Raw genomic sequence first — 12,287 nt, forward strand, 5'->3', positions numbered from 1 at the left:
GTTGCCCACTGGACGCGGGCCTATCCAGGAGCAAACCTGAGCATGTGTCTACTCCCTGAGAGCCTCCCAAACCGAGTTGTCTATCCAGGTCTCGGTGCCATCGCTAAGGAACGTGAAAGCAAAGCTAGGGCCATCCCTAGGGGCCAAGGCGGCTATCTTCCCATCCACCCCTTTGCGGAGTAGGAAGATACTGATGTCGAGGCAAGCAGGGAAAGTCCTGAGGTCGGCCAAATCCAAGTAGTCCCAGGGGCCAGATCTGTAAAAGTCATGGGGGAGCTCTCTCTCCTGAAGCTAAGGCCTGTCAGAGTCTGCCACTGAGGGGCTAGCAGACAGAGAAGCCTGCTCCGGTGGTGGTGTAGACTCAGGGTGTCCTGCCAGCGGAGGGGGAGGGGGAGGAAGCTGGGGAATAGGCAACTCAGACTCCTCAAGGGCGACTAGCGGAGGAGGAGGAGGGGGAGCGGGGGCTGCCCTCAGCTAAGGAACCGTCGGTGCAGCTAGCTCTGCGAGAGAGCTAAAAGAGGCGGGGGGGGGAGGGATGGGGATGCATCTGGAACTGGGGCTGAGAAGGAGGGGGAGAAGAGTGAGGAGGACGAGGAGGGGGCTGAAGCTGCGGGTCGGGAGATATGGGGTGCAGATGGGGGATGGGCTGGGGTTGAATGGGAAGAGGCTAGGGAGAGGAGGAGAGGGGGACCTGAGGCTGTGGAGGGCGGGCTACCGTCGAAGAAGATGCTCTCCCAGGTCCCTTGGGCGGCTGCCTGTCGGGTCTCTGAGGTGCAGCTACAAGTTGGCTAACCTCTGCCTCCTTGCCTTTATCAGAAATCTTCTTATTCTTTCCTCTTTTCCTTCTAACCTCAGTCCAGCCGCCAGCTAACTCTGGTCCGGGCTCCGGTTGCCTCTGCTCCTCCTGGCGTGGCTGCCCGAAGGGGGGGGGAGGGGGCGGAGAGGGGGGGGTGGGGGAGGCCGAGAAGAGCTGGCGAAGCGTGGACAAACAGCCACCAGGTGCCTAAAGCCATGACACCTCAGACACTGTCCTGGCTGTCTGGTGACTACCATGCTCTGGGTGATGCTGCCGGCATCTATCACGATCTCGATCACTACCGGGAGAGTCGCAGGATCCGCCACAGCCACACGGACTCGGGGGGCTCCTGCCGTAGTCACCGCATCGGCGAAAGTATCGTGCATAACCCAGCCAAAGTGGGAGCCCAGGTCCCTGACAATCGGCCGCAGCTTAGCAGCAAGACCTGGAAAAACTAGCGTCACTAGATGGCGAGGTATACGGAACCGAGCATCAAAATCCGCTGCGTTGAATCCACGGTACCACGAGACTATCATGATAATCTTTCCATCCACTGACGTGGGGGAGCCAACAATCAGGTTGCTCGCAGCTATCGCATTGGAGAGTTTGAGCCAGAAGATGCCCCTTCCCATAAGGGCCACCTCCTTAATATGGCCGTCCTCTAGCATGAGAGTGGACTAGAGCCAGTCCCTGATGGCTGATCTGGAGGGGGAATGTCCAATGACTCTGCCATAAACAGAGGTAAGGGCAAAGTCATTGGCAAACTCCTGAACCCGAGATGATTGTTGCTCTGTCAGGATGACGCGGTAGGCATCTGGAGAGGGAGGGTCCATCTGGGCCTCCGGTTCCGGGCAGGGAGCAGCCATACCGCCAAGACAAACTGCGAGGCTTCCAATGAGGAAGAGGCTGCCACCCAAAAAAGGGGGGGTAGATGCAGGAGGGTGGAGCCTGGGTGTGGCGGGAAGGAAGGAGGGCGGAGGGCAGAGGAAGCGAAATGGGAGGGCAGGAAGCGGAGGTGGCGCGGGGTGGAGTGGGGGCGGGGAGCGGGTGAGGTGGGGAGGCGAGAACGAAAGCGGGGGCGGGGGAGAGGCGGAGTGGGGCGAGAGGACGGGCGGGGGGTGGGGGGAAGGGGTGGGACGGAGGGGCGGGGTGGAGCGAAGGGGCAGGGGGGGTGGGGGCGGAGGGCGGGAGGGGAAGGCGGGAGTGGAGCGGAGGGGCGAGAGGGGGCGGGGGCGGAAGGCGAGGGGTGAGGGGGCAAAACGGGAGGCGGGGGTGAGCGGAGTGGTAGCGGGGTGGGGTGGAGCGGAAGGGCAAGGGGAGAGGGGATGGAGCGGGGAGGGGTGAGCATAGTGAGGGGGGGCGGAGCGAGGCGGGGGTGAGGCGAGGGGTGAGGGGTGAGGGCGGAGGGCTGCAGTGAGGGGGGGGCGAGACGGGGTTGCGAGGGGGTGAGCGGAGGTGCGGGGGGGGTGAGATCGGAGGGCAGGGGTGAGGCAGAGGTGAGGCGGGGGTGGCGAGGGAGGGCGCGGCAGCAGCGGCGGGTGAGGGGAGGTGAGGGCGGAGAGGTAGGGGTGGGAGAGGTCGGGGCGAGGAGGAGGGCTAGGGGAGGTAGAGGTACGGAGGGGGAGGGGGAAGCTTGCAGGAGCTAGGGAGCTCGTAGATTGACAATTAATCCCCTCTGACTATGAACCCCTTAGGAAGATTCAAAATTGGAATTTGCTGATGTTGTCCTTCTTCCCTTCCTGGTGATGGAATTAAGATAAAATCTTTGCATTTGACTGGTTCCTCTTGTCCCATTTTTCCCACTGGTTTCTGCCCCTTTCGATTTGCATTTCCTTGCTCTAACAAAAATAGGTCCTTCTCTTTTGTTAGTGAATCAGGGATTTCCAATCCCTTGACCTCCTTGGTTTCTGATTTAGCATTCCCTTGTTTGAATCTCAATTGTCTGTATCACTTTCAGATTCATCTGTGTCAAAATCAGTCTCACACTAGTTTACAAGCACACACCGTCTCAAGATCTGATCCTTCCCAAGCTTGTACAATTGACCTGCAATCAACTTACAAGGAGCAGCTTGAAGGATCCGTTTACGTTTCTCTGTTGGAGTTAATCCTGGAGGAAAGCTACCTATAGACAAGAGGTGTACTATGTTGGCATACCATGGTGGGAAGCAGTCCACCGCAAATAGGCATTCATCAGGTAGTGCTGTTATTCCGAACAAGCCCGCATCGGGTAAGTCATCGGTGATACCACTGGCTGGTTCCCCGGAATGTAACTTGGACAAGTGGTCTGCAGATTGATGCAGTCTCCCAGCCCTCACCACAATGTCGAATTCAAATTCTTGAAAAAGAAGAATCCATCTGCTTATCCGGCCACCAAGAGTAGGCTTATTCAATAAATACTTAAGAGCTTGATGATCAGTGATGATCACAAACTTGTTGCCCAAGAGGTAGTGACGATACTTGGTCATGGCATAAACCATGCCGAGGCCCTCCCTTTTTGTGGTACTGTAATTGCATTTTGCTCCATTGAGTTGTCGACTCGTGAAGTAGATCGGCAAATCAATCTTGGTATCCTGGTTAGGTTGAGCCAGTATAGCACCTACTGCCCACCCACTAGCATCCACATGGACATGAAAAATTACATCCCAATCGGGCTGCCTGAGGATGGGGGCCTTCACGAGGCGATGCTTCAGATCATCAAAGGCTAGTTGTTGTGGGGTAGCCCAGACAAACGATCGGTCTTGATGTAGGAGTTCTGTCAGTGCAATAGCAATGTCGGCATAGAAACGTATGAACCTTTGGTAATATCCTACATGCCCTAAGAAGGACTTCACCTCTTTGGGTGTACGAGGGATGGGCAATGAGATGATCACCTCTACCTTTGCGGGATCCGTGGTCATGCCCTCAGCAGAAACAATATGACCAAGGAGAACACCTTGGAGTGCGAGAAAGAAACATTTGTCAGGGTTCAAACACAAGCGCACTTCTCTGCACTTATCAAAGACCCATCTCAACTTATGTAGATGATCATTTTGTATGGCCGGATCAAGATGGGAGGCCGATTTACCATTAAAAACAGAGAAGTCATCTAGAAATACCTCAAGAAACTTGCCGATATTCTCCTGAAAGAGTTTGGTTACGAGTCGTTGAAAGGTTGCCGGGGCATTACATAGTCCAAAGGGCATCATTCGGTAGGCATATGTTCCCCATTGAGTGACAAAGGTAGTCTTGGGCTGATCCTGTTCTTTCACTCGGACTTGGTTGTACCCGCTATATCCATCCATGAATGAGTATAAAGCATGTCTTGCCACTGTCTCCAACACTCTATCTATGAAGGGAAGGGGGAACCTATCACGTCGTGTTGCAGCATTCAAACTCCGATAGTCAACACATATTCTAAGTTTGCCGGTCTCTCTTTTGGGCACAATGACAATTCCACTGACCCAATCGGAGTAATCCACTGGGTAGATTAATCCTGCTTGCTCCATTTTCTATATATCTGTTTGGACTGCCTTGCCGTAGTTGGGATTCATGTGGTATGGACCTTTAATCATAGGGTCTGCATCGGGATGATATAAGTCGATGCTATGCTCCATGAAATCAGCGGGGGCACCCCCTTCAGATCCTTGTAGGACCAAGCAAAGACATCCACAAATTCTTTAAAAAGGTCGGTGACTGCAGCTAGAAGATAGTCATGTTCCCAGACCCAAGTGGCTAACTTCAAATGCCTGGGTTGGTCCTCACTTCCAATGTTGAGATACCGCCAGTTCCGTGCCTCATCAATAGGGGCAATGCATTGGGATGTTGAGGTACTTGGTTCACCCATTCTCAGTCCTGTATGTGCTGGAGTATCTTCAAGGGGAAAGTCCCCCTCCACTTCTCTCAACCAAGATGAGGGGTAAGTAACTGGGGGGTTCTCAGGCATTGACTGAGATGTAGAATTAGTAGACGTTGCAGATGTTGTGTGCCTTCGATGCCTCGGTGACTATTTCAGCATGCCCCGGTAAGGTAAGCCTTCCACCTCATAAGTGGTTTCCGGAAGGTCTTGAATTGAGGGGTGGTCGGCTTCTAATAAGAAAAGGTCAAGCAAAGTGAGATCGGCCATGTCCTCATCTCTATATCCGGTATGCACCCTGGGTCTGCCCAAAACCTCAAGCTGTTGGTGGTGATTCTCCTCAAGTTCAGCAATGTCTATGTCACTTTCTCCTAAATCACTATCATCATCAGTCTCGTCTTCATTAGTGTTCGTGTCTTCTCTATTACCATCATTGCACTTAGAAGTACCATGGTTGTACACCGTAGTACCATGGTTGTGCACCGTAATACCATGATTGTACTCTGAAGTACCATTGGTGGGTTGTGCACTACTAGCCTCGTCCCTAGTAGATGCTTCATTGTATCCTATAGTATAGTCAGCATCATTTTGACCAATGTCCTCCATGTCGGCCACTGAACGATCCTCAATGTTTACTACAGTACCATCATTGTCCTCGGTACGATCTGTGGTGTCTACTGTAGTACCCCTAGTGACCATTCTCTTATACATGTGTGGACTATTGCAAAGTCCAAAGGGCATCCTTTCGTAAACTAGTTCAGCCAGACCTTGTCGTTTTGGGTGGATTTCTGATACTGCAAGTAGGTGTTCTTCTTGATCTTCTTGTTGGCATAGTTCCACCATGTTGACCGCTAATGAGCCCAGGGCTCCCATCCAATCCAAATTGATAGCCTCCTCATCTTCTTGATCAGCCCGATCCAACAAGTAGGTCAACCTTTCAAATCCTTCTAGGGTTGTCTCCTCATTGATATCTTGGTCACCACCCCTGGGCCAGTCCCCATAGGCCCAATGCTCCTCTTCGACTCCGGCTTGTTCTTCAAAATCCTCCTCTCCTAGTTCTATTGGTATGTGCCTTGCCTGCCCTGTGACCATATCTATTTCGAGGGATGTCGATCCCAGGGGCAATCGAACTTCATCAGTTGACCAATCCTGAATGGCTTTTGAAGACCGCAACCATGGCCTACCAAGAAGTAGAGGGTAAGTTTGTTCATTTTCGGTCATATCAAGGACAACAAAATTGGAGAGAAAAGTTACTCCACCAATCTTCATGTGAACACCTTTGACTGCACCCATTGGTTTTACTTTGCGTTGATCAGCCATGCATACCTAAAAGTGAACATCACTTGTCAACTTCAACCCTAGTTTTTGGAGTGTACCTTTCGGCATAATGTTCACAGCCGCCCCACCATCGAGGAAGATGTCCTTCAGCTCCACTCCATGGATCTCCACGGCGAGCTTGGGACTTTGTTCACAAGTGAGGGCAGCGTAGGCAGAGAAGTGGTTCGGTGTAGACCCATGCTGAGCCGGTAATGTCTCTGGTGTTGGCCCACTTGGAGTAGATCCCTTGTGTCGACCTCCTGGGAGGTGATTCAGAAATGTAATAGTCTGATGCTTGATTTGGGGGGACAATAGACAAAGTTATCGTAGAGTGAGGTTGGGTTTGAAACTCATAAGATCTTCAAACAAGGAGTAGTGGTGGACACTAGCAATAGCCTTCTGCAACTTCATCCTCCTAGCCTCTGGCCGAGGGTCGAAGCTTACACGAGGACGTGGATGTAGGTATGAACTGTGAGTCATTGTCTCCAGTGGTTTCTCTTCCATTACTCCTTTCCCTTTTTCCTGGGTAGGACTAAGTCTTGTCCCCATAGCCTCTTCTCTGTTGAGTGCTGTTGGGGACAAAGTGGGAGGACCTACTCGTGCCTCCTTATCCCGGTACTGTCCGAGGGTTGTCACTTCTATTGCAAACCTCACAGTTTTGGACTTGCGGGACGGAAGCTGAGGTGTGCTACCTTCATCTTCAGAACTTGTTTGAAGATCTCTCGTGACACCCTTTACTACCTCCTAATACCTCAAAGGCATAGATTGATCACCCGAGGATGAGGCACTCCCAGAGTTAGTGGTTGACCTTAATGGCTGTGGGCCCTTCGAGTTTGTTTCTGAATCACTATCAGAAGCCAGCATGGGTGGTCTATTCCTCGGCGTACTGTGTACCTTGGAGGAGGAGAATGACCTCGGTGGGGGAACACTTGTCAAACTCATTGGTGCTGAGGTCTTTGGTGCTAACTCTGAGTCACCCTTACATTTGTCACCTTTTGTATGTGACCGTGTCACAGCGCCCAACACTGTGCCAATCAAATGGGGATTGTTGCCCTCCCCCGCCACTACTACATCAACCATATTCACTTGGGATGTGGGTTCCACTCTTCTATTGGGACAATCTCTGGTGTAGTGGTCGTTTGTGTTGCACTGTGTACAAGAGGGTCCCCCGAACGGCTGTGTACAATCATCTTGGTAGTGGCCGTACTCGCCACATCTATAACACATGATGGGTCTTCTAAAGTTTGTACCTCTGCCTGCACCTCCGCGTCCACCTCTGAAACCACCCCTTCGACCGTGTTGATAAGAGGGTCCATAGCCACCTCCTGACATAGGTGGTTGGTACGGGGCATAGTATGGCTGAGGATAGAAATAAGGGGAACCAATTGAATTGGGGGCAGGAGCTTGGAGCAAAGGGGGAGTCGGAAGCAATGGAGGTGGCATGACAGGAGGAGGAGGTGGCTCAGATGCTCGTGTAAGAGGGGGAGCAGAAGATACTTCTGCTGGACCAGAAGTTATGGGTACCGTTCTGTTGACTGCAGCAACTAGAGGTTCCCCCGAGGTATACTCTGGAAGAAGCTTCCTTAATCCTTTGAGGTACCTACACTCAGAGGCATCATGTCCATGGATCTCACAAAATGTACAAAATGAGGTAGAAGTAGGTACCTTTCGCTTGGAGGGGCACTCCGAGTAACCATGGTTAGAACCCTTGCATTCGGTGCACCAAAGGCCACTTCGAATTTGGGCCTCAAAGGATGATTGGCCATCCACCTTTATTCTATCTTTCAGGCCTTCTTTGATTTCTTCTAACTCCTTCTTGAGTTGCTGCCATGCGGATGATCCCTCCTCTCTTGGGAGTTGGGTGGTCGTATTCGTTGATGAGGCAAAGCTTAACTGTGACCGTTCCATCTTGACAGCTTCGAGGCATGTTCAGGGAGTTTATCCACCAACCTTATAGCAATGGAAGGGGGTAATGCTTTCAAAAACCATCCCTTCATGACAGCATCATTAGGTGGCACAAACATCTTTGCCGCCAAGACCCTCATCCTTGTGTACATCTCAGAGATGCTTTCTCCAGGCTTCATGGTGTTAGTGGATAACTCTTGGACAATCATGTGTTCGAATTTTTCCAACTTGAAAGTACGTAAGAATTCCTCCCTTAGGTCTGTCCACGTCTAGAAGTGGTCCGGAGGAAATTGACTGTACCATACATCCGCGGCATCCTCCAATGACGAGGGAAAGATGTGAAGGAACGCATGCTCATTCTCCACACCTTTAGCTTTACATGCTGTGAGGAACTTCCTCACATGAGCTTCCGCATCCTCATGGAGGTGGCCTTTGAACTTTTGAGTCTTCACGTGGACCTTGTTGAGTAGCTCAAGAAGTCTAGCTCTGTCTGGGGGATTGAGAACGGCCATCCCCACCCGAGAGGTTGGAGAAGATGCAAGAGTTGGAGGGAGTCCCGATGGGGCTGTAATGAGTGTTGGTGTTCTCAAGGAGGAGACCACCCCGACAACTCCTCCTGTGGAGGACCACAATGGGGAAGTCACTACTGATGTAGTCATAGAGGGAGTGTACCCAGATGGTAGCGTGTAAGTGGGACGTCTCGGTGTTGTAGAGGGAAAGGGTGAGAACATGGAAGATGTGGGGATGAAAGAGGATGGGAGAGCATTTGGGAAAGAGAGGGACGGCGGAGCTGAAGTCATGGATGAGTAGGCAGAAGGGAAGGAAGGAGGTGGTGGAAAAGGCAATATCGGTGTGGATGGAAAGGGAGATGAAACCATCGTGGCAGGTAAAGGCATGGCTGGAGCAAAAGTATCCCCCAATGGGATAGATGTAGAAGAAGGATTAGCTAGGAGCCCAGAGCTATGCATAATAGATGAGGTAGCAACTTGTCCACAAGAGGTCGAGGCGGGAGTAGATGGAGTCACCACTCCGGTAGAAGAGGTGGTTGATGAAGACATTGTTGCAGGAGGAGGAGAGGGGCTACCTTGACCTTGATGAGTCCTTGAGGAGCCCTCGTCCTTAGTACCCTCTTCTTCTTTCACCTGTTCTCCGCTTTGCACTTCTTCTTCTCCGGAGTCTGGATCAGACCACCAGGGTTTCTGTTGATCCAAGTCAATGAGAGTGTCGATGAAGTTACTTGCTCTGGCTACTGCTCCAGTGGGCTCACTTTGTGCTCGAGTTGAGGGCTTCGCAAACTTACATCGCACGTAATGCTTCTTGTACCTAGTTTGGTCTGCCGGAAGTCTTTTCTCCACTCTCCTCAAGTACCTCCTAGTTCTCTCACTAGCTCCTTCAAAGGTTTCAGAACTACTCGGCATAAGACCTCTCTCTAGGACCCTAGATCACCACTTCACTCGTGCTACTCAATACCAGTAGTGTCCCACCGTGATCGCCATAAACTGTTTGAGGGGAGGGGTTCCTATCCTTCCGGAGGTGTTACCGAAGGCCAAAGGCCACTGGCGTGAGAAGCATGAGTTTTGCAATGCTCTAATGCAATGGATCGTGTAGAGCGCACCGTGCAGTAGTGTGCAAGTGTCGTATGCTATACTGCAGTGAACATACTGCAGTGAATGACGACGTACGAGTGCACTATGCTAAATGACAATCACCGGTGAACTCCACAACATAAGCAAAATAAGAAAATCCTACACTAGTGAACAATCCCCATATCGGGAAGAGACAAGAGAGATGAGAAAGTGACCGAGTTGGCCAATGTACATATCACTGGACATGTCCCCAGGTCACAAGTCACAAGTCACAAGAATACACAAGTTGCAAATCACAAGAATACACAGGTCTATCCCCATAGTAGACACAGGGGTACACACAAGTCTCTCCACATTCTCTCCTTGGCGAGCTCGTAGCTCTAGCCTCTATCTCTCCTCACTCTCCTCTCTTTCGCTCCCGTGCCGAATGCCGAATGCCTCCTTTTCTCTCTCCCTTCTCCTTCATCCTCATCCCCCGCCTTGCAGGGTCCCTTCTTCGCTGAGAATTCCCCCTCTTTCTTTCCATTGGTCATCCTCTTATCTCCTTAGCTATTGAGGATAGCCGTTGCGCCGCTGTCTCTCTTGATGGCTTCGGCGACTTTCTGACTCCCTGACTCGCCAGCCTGATGGTGTAAATTCTCCATGTGCAGGTGAGCTGGTTCACCGCATCTCTTGATGGCTTCGGTGACTTCCTGACTCCCTGACTCGCTAGCCTGATGGTGTAAATTCTCCATGTGCAGGTGAGTTGGTTCACCGCACCACTGCACCACTGTATCACTGAACCACTGTGTAAATATAAATACTCCTGACTGCTCCATGTGCTAAGCTCACTCTCCATGTGCGCAGCTCTTGATGAGATCACTTTGGACACGATACTCCTAGTTAACCTATGGTTGACATGTGTCGACCTGTGGTTGACATGTGTCGACTTGTGGTTGACAGCCTCGGATAGTACTCCTGGATGAACCCGTGTGATCGCGTGGCTAACTTATGTTGACACATGGTCAACATGTGGTCAATAGATGTCGTCAGCCTGTCGACAGGTGGTCATGTGATAAGGTATCATAAGCTTGTTTCAATTTCTTGATGAAGCTATCCTTGCTTCCGGTCACAATCAGGTCATCTACGTACAAAAGTGCAATAGTAATGTCTTCCCCTTGAACTTTGTAGTAGAAAGTATGATCTGCATTGGATTTTATGTATCCCAGATCAGCAAAATACTTGTCAATTCTATTGTACCAACTTCTAGGTGCTTTCTTTAAGCCATAGAGACTCTTCTTGAGATGGCAAACCTGATTCTCCTTTTCCGGTTCAACATAACCTGCTGATTGTTGCATGTAGACTTCCTCGTCTAGGTAACCATTGAGAAATGCATTCTTGACATCGAGCTGATACACATTCCATCTGCTGAGTGTCGCTAGTGATATCAAGAACCGTATGGAATCCATCTTTGCTACAGGAGCATAAGCCTCATCATAATCCTACCCATATTGCTGTGCAAATCCTTTTGCCTAGTCTGGCTTTGTATCTTTTGAATGCTTCCATCTGGATTGTACTTCCCCTTGTATACCTATTTGTTTGCTATGGCCTTCTTTCCTGGTGGAAGGTCGCATAATTCCCCAGTATTATTCTTGTACAAAGCATCCCTTTCTTCATTCGTAACAGTTTGCCATTTTGGCTTGTCTTCTGCATCTTCAAAGTACACTGGCTCTTATGTAGCCATGATGGTAGTCATAAGAGCAAAGTTGGTGGTTTCAACCTAAATTGCTTTGCCTTTTTTAGCATACGTCAATCTTGCTAGTGGTCTACTTTCCCTACTAGTAAATCGTCTGAGTTGCTGTGGTTCTTCTCGTGGTGTTTCTTGCAATGCTGTAACTCTTCTTCATCAACCTTTTTTGTAGATGACTAAGTAATCGGTGCATCTATCTTCTATGTATTTGAGGTTTTTCATTCTGATTCCTCATGAAAGATTACATCTTTGGAGATAATGACCTTTTGGTTGATGGGATCATACAACTTGTATGCTTTACTTTCTTCACTGTAGCCAACCATGATGCATTTACGTGACTTCACATCCAATTTCCTACGATGGTCATCATGTATGTGGGCATATGCTATGTAACCAAATATGCATAGATTCCCAATGCGTGGCTTATGTCTAGTGAATGCTTCATAAGGTATCAAACCCTGAATTGGATCTGTCAGAAGCCAATTAAGCAAATAGTTTGCAGCGGCTATTGCTTCTGCTCAATATTGATTCGGAAGATGCTTCTCACTAAGCATTGCTCTAGCACTATCTACTAAAGTACCATTCTTCCTTTCAGCTCTTGCATTCTGATGAGGAGTATCTGCACAAGTAAAATGTATTCGAATGCCATGACTTCTGCAAAAGTTCATGAATGCTGAAGATATGTATTCATTTCCTCTATCTGGTCTCATGACTTTGATCTTTTTGGTTATTTGGTTTTCTACCATGGCTTTGAATTCTTAAAATTTGAAAAACACTTGAGATTTCTCTTTCAAAAAGTAGACCCAACAATATCTGTTGTAGTTATCGATAAAAGTCAAGTAGTAAAGTGAACCATTGATGCTGCGGGTCTAGGCATAACTCCATACATCTATATGAATCAAATCAAGAATACCTCGTGCTTGAGAGGTGCTTCTGCCAAAGTTGGTTTGCTTTTATTTGCCGAAGTAGCATGCTTCCAAACTTTTCCAAGAAACTGTAGCTTAGGAATCCCAATTGCCATATTTTGATTCCTGAGATCTATCAAGCTCTTGAAATTAACATGACCATATCTCTTATGCCATTTTGCGGATAGTAGCATTTGTTGCGGTTGAGCTGACATGG

Source organism: Dipteris shenzhenensis, chromosome 26, assembly GCF_047967505.1.
Source record: "Dipteris shenzhenensis isolate YYH24624 ecotype China chromosome 26, Dip_SZ_1.0, whole genome shotgun sequence".
Classification (NCBI taxonomy): domain Eukaryota; kingdom Viridiplantae; phylum Streptophyta; class Polypodiopsida; order Gleicheniales; family Dipteridaceae; genus Dipteris; species Dipteris shenzhenensis.